A 6,780-nucleotide genomic window follows, 5' to 3' on the forward strand; every position below is an offset into this window, starting at 1 on the left:
ACTTCCGTAACATTGTCTGTCTCTCTCCCCCACCCCTCCTCAGCTCATCTGCTGCTGAAACCCTCATCATTGAGTTTTTACCTCTAGACTTGACTACTCCAACGCACTCCTGGCTGGCCTCCCACATTCTACCCTATGTAAACTTGGGGTCATCCAAAACTCGGCAGGCCCTGTCCTAACTCGCACAAGTCCGCTCACCCATCACCACTGTGCTCACTGATCTACATTGGCTCCTGGTTAAGCAATGCTTGAATTTCAAAATTCTCATCCTTGTTTACAAATCCCTCAATGGCTTAGCCCCTTGCTATCTCTGTAATCTTCAACATCACAACCTCGCGAGATGCGTGTGCTCCTCAAATTCTACCCTCTTGATTGTAATTGCTGAACCATTGTTGGCCATGCCTTCAGCTGCCTGGGCCTAAAGCTCTGGAACTCCTGCCCTAAATCTCTCCGCCTCGCTTTCCTCCTTTAAGACAATCCTTAAAACTTACCTCTTTGAACAAGCTTTTGGTCACCTGTCATAATTTCTTCTTATGTGGCTCGGTGTCAAATGTAATTGTTTTTTCTTAGAACACTCCTATGAAGCGTCTTGGAACATTTTACTATGTTAAAGGCACGAAGTTTTTTTTGTTGTTGTGTTTTCCAACATGTCTTGTGAGATATGTTTCCTAGTTCGCTGGTATTTATCACAGTTAGAATGCCCAATGTACAGATTAAAGTTGCAGAAAGAATAAAAGCCTCAGGAACAGTGATATCCGTGCTGCGATTGGGTAACACAGTGTTGTAAAAACACAGCGTAGAATCATAGAAATTTATGGCACAGAAGGAGGCCTTTTGACTCATTGTATCTGCGCAAAAAAGAGCTGTCCAACCGAATCCCACTTTCCAGCTCTTGGTCCATAGCTTTGTAGGTTGCCGCACTTAAAGTGCACATCCACATACTTCTTATATATGCTGAGGGTTTCTGCCACTACCACCCTTTCAGGCACTGAATTCCAGACCCCATCACCCCATGGTTGACATTTTTTTTCCTCAACTCCCCTCTAATCCTTCTACCAACTACTTTAAATCTATTCCCCCTGATTATTGACCCCTCTGCAAAGGGAAATAGGTCCTTCCTATTCACTCTATCTAGGCCCCTCATGATTTTATACACCTCAATTAAGTCACCCCTCAGCATCCTCTGTTCCAAAAGAAACAACCCCAGCCTATTCAACCTTTCCTCACAGCTAAAATTCTCCAGTGCTGGCAATATCCTCGTCCATCTCCTCTGTACCCTCTCCAGTGCAATCACATCTTTCCTGTAATGTGGTGACCAGAACTTTAAGCTATACTCTAGCTCTGGCCGAACTCGTGTTTTATACAGTTCTAGCATAAACTCTCTGTTCTTATATGCTCATCATCATCATTGGTAGTCCCTCGGAGTCGAGGAAGATTTGCTTCCACTCTAAAAGTGAGTTCTCAGATGGCAGTACAGTCCAGTAGCCTACAGATAATAAGCTCCCGAGGTATGGAAAATGATCCACGTTGTCCAAGGCCATACCGTGGATTTTGATGACCGGGGGGCAGTGCTGTGTGGTGGGGTCAGGTTGGTGGAGGACCTATGTCTTCTGGATGTTTAGCGTAAGGCCCAAGTTTTCATACGCCTCGGTGAAGGTGTTGATGATGGCTTGGAGTTCGGCCTGTGAGTGTGCGCAGACGCAAGCGTTGTCCGCGTACTGTAGTTCGAATACGGAGGATGGGACGACCTTGGATCTAGCTTGGAGGCGGCGAAGGTTGAACAGGTTCCCATTGGTTCTATAGTTTATAGCCTGCGCTAATAAAGGAAAGTATTCCTCAGGCCTTCTTAAACACCTTATCTCCCTGTCCTGCTACCATCAGGGATCTGTGGACCTGCATGCAAAGGTCCCTCTGTTCCTCTACACTTCCCAGTGTCCTATCATTTATTGTGTATACAATTGCCCTGTAAGCCCTCCCTAAATGCATTACCTCACACTTCTTTGGATTGAATTCCATTTGCCACTTTTCTGCCCACCTGACCAGTCCATTGATATCTTCCTGCAGTCTACAGCTTTCTTCTTCGCGATCAACCACACGGCCAACTTTTGTATCAGCTGCAAACTTCTGCATCAGGCCCCCTACATTGAAGTCTAAATCATTGCTATATACCACAAAAAGCAAGGCCCCTTGTACTGATCCCTGTGGAACCTTACTGGAAACACAAAGCACTTCCAGTCACAAAACACTTCAGCAGGAATTTTCCAGAGGTAGGCATGTTGGAGGTGGGAGGCCTCAAAGGCGGGCAAGCAACCCGGGAGGCCGTGTTTTCTGCATTCCCTGCCGACTTTAACAGAAGGGCCTGATTTGACTGTGAGACCTCAGTTTCCCGCCCACAGCCAGCCAGACTGAATGGCTGGCTGTGTGTGGCAGGTCCGGGGAAAGGATTTGTGGGTGTCGGTCGGGGCCTGCGGGGGACTCATTTGGAAAGTGGGGGGAGTCGGTCAGGTATTGGACTTTGCCAGCGTTAGGGGATTGGGGGGTTTGGAATCGTGGGGGTCTCAGTCGGAGAGCGGGGGGAGTCCGTCAGGGATTGGGGTAGGCCCGGGATCAGGGATTGAGGGGGTGGGGTGTAGGCTGGAGCACCATGGATTGGCAGTAGCGGGTCAGCTGGGTTTTGGTAGGAGGGGAGAGAGGGACGCTCGAAGCAGGAGGTGAGTATAAAGCCACTTACATCCTGAATTATGCAGACCCCACCTCGCTTTAACTGCCAGGTTTCACGAATTGTTTAAAACCCATCCATAATCAGATAAATTGAAAGTTAAGGTTAAGAAAGAGACTTCCAGCCTCATTGTAACATTTAAATTGATGTTCCGCCACCTGGGAGCAGGTTGATCACCCAGTCCCCATCCACTTCTGTCCCGCCTCATTTAAAACCGGAAGTTGGTGGCTGGAAGGGGATCAGGTTGTGAAACCCATTTTTAACAATTTAGCTGTCACTTGCTCTAAACCAATCCTTTTTAGGGAACTTCTGTTCTTCCAGTCTGATCCCGCTCCTGTGAAGCACCTTAGGACGTTTTACTACAATAAATGTGCTGTATAAATGCAAGTTGTTGTTGTTGTTGAGAAGACCACATTGGATCTATAAACTGTGTTAGAAAACCTGGTGCCAAAGTAATCAGTGGTGCGGTAATCCCTGATATATACAAGCTATGATGTTGAATATTCATTCACTGTAACAGTTGGTGGTTTGTGTCCAAAATCTTTCAATCATTTCATTGCAACTCCCACAGTGGAGTTGAGTTTGGACATTATTTTGTGTGGTTCTAATATTCTGGGGATCACTCCCCTCAAGTCTGCACTCTTCTCGGTGTCAGCTGACTGCCTGGGCAGTGTCTGAAAAGAAACCATTGTGAGAAATCGCAGCAAATCATGGGCTTTCTCTGCAACACATCACTAACAACTGAGACCAATCACCTGTGAGTGCAGGAGCCCCATCCAGAGATTTGTTTGGACTGGGAGCGTATTGACAGTTGTAGAGTAGTCCGTGGTTGTGACTTCCTGCCTGCCCGGTTGTCGGGGGCTGTGTGTAGGTCTCAGGTTTTCGGAGGAGGTGGAAAGGCAAGGGTGAAGAATGTAGAAAAGCCAAGGGAATATAAACATTAGTTCAGGGGAATACACAATGAGCAACTCCTGCAGAAAAATATTTATGATATTTCTATCAAAAACTTCAGGTCCTCAATTCAGAGCATCATGGGACTGTCAGTAATCATTACATTGAACAAGAAGAGATTGTTAAAGGCTAAGAGGGGAGATTTGGAGGTTAAACTCTCTGAAGTATTATAAGTTGAAATCTGTTTCCAACTCCTCCGGATCAGTCATTCTGATCAAAAAGTACTTTTTAACGATACATGGATAAAATAATTATGGCACTTTGCAATTACAATACTCCCAAACTGATTATTTTAATCATTTTCAAGACTGGTTTCCTTAAAATTCCTGGCAGTTTTCCCTGTATTTCCCAGCCATTTTCCTTGTATTTTCTCACCATGAAAAGTGAAATTCTGTTGTGCAGGCACACAAGTACAAAACCAGGGAACAGTATGGAATTTAATTGTCTCACTTCATCGAATTGGTTGCACACTTTTCAGGCTGACTTCCTGCTTGCATTATAGGTTGATGTTGGACTTTATTGGATTGGAAACTGGTTAATTTAATAAGTCATCAGTCAGTGAAATTATTGATTTGTAGGAATGTTTTGAACAGAATCATTATCTATTTGTACTGAGCCTAATTTCATGTATCTGTCTCTGCAAGGATTCAGTCAATGTGATCAAGAATCGCAGAATTTATTTAAAATACACTGACTTTCTGTAAATGTAAAGTTAAAGCAGGAATTAACGAACTCTGTTCTGTGGCTCTCAAAGAGTTGTTACACTGTGCTTTGTTTGTCTACTTTATTTTGAAGTCAGAGTGAATGTAAGTAATGGCCTATTTAAAATGCAGTGGACAGCTAAAGAGTAACAGTTTGGGTATAAATTGGCTGCTTCAGTTGTTGAGGGCAGATTTAGAACATAAGAACATAAGAATTAGGAACAGGAGTAGGCCATCTAGCCCCTCGAGCTTGCTCCGCCATTCAATAAATCATGGCTGATCTGGCCGTGGACTCAGCTCCACTTACCCGCCCTCTCTCCGTAACCCTTAATTCCCTTATTGGTTAAAAATCTATCTATCTGAGTTGTGTGATTGTAACAGGGTTGTGAGGGTGACATTCTGAACTGTTTCTTTTGTGTCATTAGATGTTAGTGAGAGACAGGATTCTAATATCAAAAAGGGAGAGAGTATTGACACCTCCGCCAGGCCGATGACGTAGCTCACTCGCTCACTCCCAGTGCTGCGCTGACAAGCTAAACATTATTGAGTTCTGCACTTGACCATTTCGAGAGCGTCAGTACAGAATTTCAGTGCAGTGGTGTCTGTCAACAGCCTGACTGCATCAAATTACACTTTACACTTTGCCATTAATTATACTGGATTCTTACTCTGATTACAGCGATTTTCTCACCATCTCTCCGGAAGGCGTTGGTAAATGCCAGGGTTACGGTTAACATCTTGTAGTTTTGTAACAGAAGAGTCCCAGAGTAAAGCCCCTTGCACAGTTCCATTTGGTCATGTTGACTGATTCTAATTACACACACCAGGCAATGTGTTGGGTGCTTATTGTCCTCCTACTTCCTGGCAATACAATTGCAAATCGTGTGTTGTCACTAAATGCAGCCCAGCATTTTGTCAGATTAGGCTGATCCTTGTTTTCCCACATGGTGGCAGCTTTGTGTGATACGGTTTATCAGTGATGATTGTAAGATCTCACTGCTAATGGCCTATGGCAGATGAAAAAAACCCATCAGGACATAGGAACATAAGAAATAGGAGCAGGAGTAGGCCATTTGTCCCCTCGAGCCTGCTCCGCCATTCAATAAGATCATGGCTGATCTGAACATGGACTCAACTCCACTTCCCTGCCCGCTCCCCATAACCCTTGACACCCTCATCTTTCAAAAATCTGTCTACCTCCACCTTAAATACATTAAATGACCCATCCTCCACAGCTCTCTGAGGTAGAGAATTCCAAAGATTAACGACCCTCTGAGAGAAGAAATTCCTCCTCATTTCCATTTTAAATGGGCAACCCCTTATTCTGAAACTATGCCCCCTCAGTCTAGATTTCCCTATGAAAGGAAACATGCTCTCTGCATCTACCCTGTCAAGCCCCCTCAGAATCTTATACATTTCAATAAGATCATCTCTAAGTCTTCTAAACTCCAATGAGTATAGGCCCAATCTTCTCAATCTTTTGTTCATATGACAACTCCTTCATCTCAGGAATCAACCCAGTGAACCTTTTCTGAACTGTTGTTGGCCCTGCAGGGCTGCTAGGTGAGCCTGGGCTTGCTGGGCTGTTGGGCGTGATGGGTTTGATTTCCTGGTCCGGCGTATTGTTGTTTTTTTTTTAAATTCGTAGCCAATCGTTCCAATTCTTTGTCAAATCACAAACGCCAGAGGTCACCTTGCACACGTCAAGGATCACTCTGCGCCAATGCTCTTAGCCAAAAGGCCTAGAGCCACTGCACCATTCCTGGAAGTACTGCAATACCAGGTTCGTGCCATGGAGGTGGATGGGTCAGGTCCCCCACACACCTCCGTGGAGGTGGATGGGCCAAGCCACCCCACCCACCTCCTATTTCCAAAAAAGCAAGCATATACCTTCCTGATCCAGGGAGAACCACCTTGGGGTTATGGTGGTTACTCCCCTGTCAGGTCAGTTATGCATGATCTTAGCCAAAAGGCCGAGAAGCCCTTGCTGGGCTGTTGGGCGTGATGGGTTTGATTTCCTGGTCCGGCGTAGTGTTGTTGATCCTTTGGGTGTGTGTTGTGGGCTTGAAAAAGGTGGTGTCTGCTGTGAATTGTTCAGGCAGTCTGTGAACCGCAGCCTCGTTTGGTCCTGGTGTTTTCTGCAAGTTTGTCCATTGCCTAGTTTGAATACAAAAACCCTACTCCCTTCTTTAGCTATCACCACTTGGGACCATGTCCATAGTTTAGCACATACACAGGGTCATTCAAATCAATTTCCCGTGACACAGTGGCGCGACCATCGTTTACATTTTGTTGCTGCTGCCTGCTCTCTACCTGATCATGCAGATTGGGGTGAACCAGCGAGAGTCTGGATTTCAGTGTCCTTTTCATGAGTAGCTCAGCCGGGGGCACCCCTGTGAGCGAGTGGGG

The 6,780-nt window shown here is 45.5% G+C and overlaps 1 pseudogene; it reads right to left on the reverse strand.

The window, feature by feature from the left end:
- Nucleotides 1-6,117: 6,117 nt before the first annotated feature.
- Nucleotides 6,118-6,356, reverse strand: LOC139260580 (U2 spliceosomal RNA; annotated as a pseudogene).
- Nucleotides 6,357-6,780: the final 424 nt, after the last annotated feature.

This window comes from Pristiophorus japonicus, chromosome 3 (assembly GCF_044704955.1).
Source record: "Pristiophorus japonicus isolate sPriJap1 chromosome 3, sPriJap1.hap1, whole genome shotgun sequence".
NCBI lineage: Eukaryota > Metazoa > Chordata > Chondrichthyes > Pristiophoridae > Pristiophorus > Pristiophorus japonicus.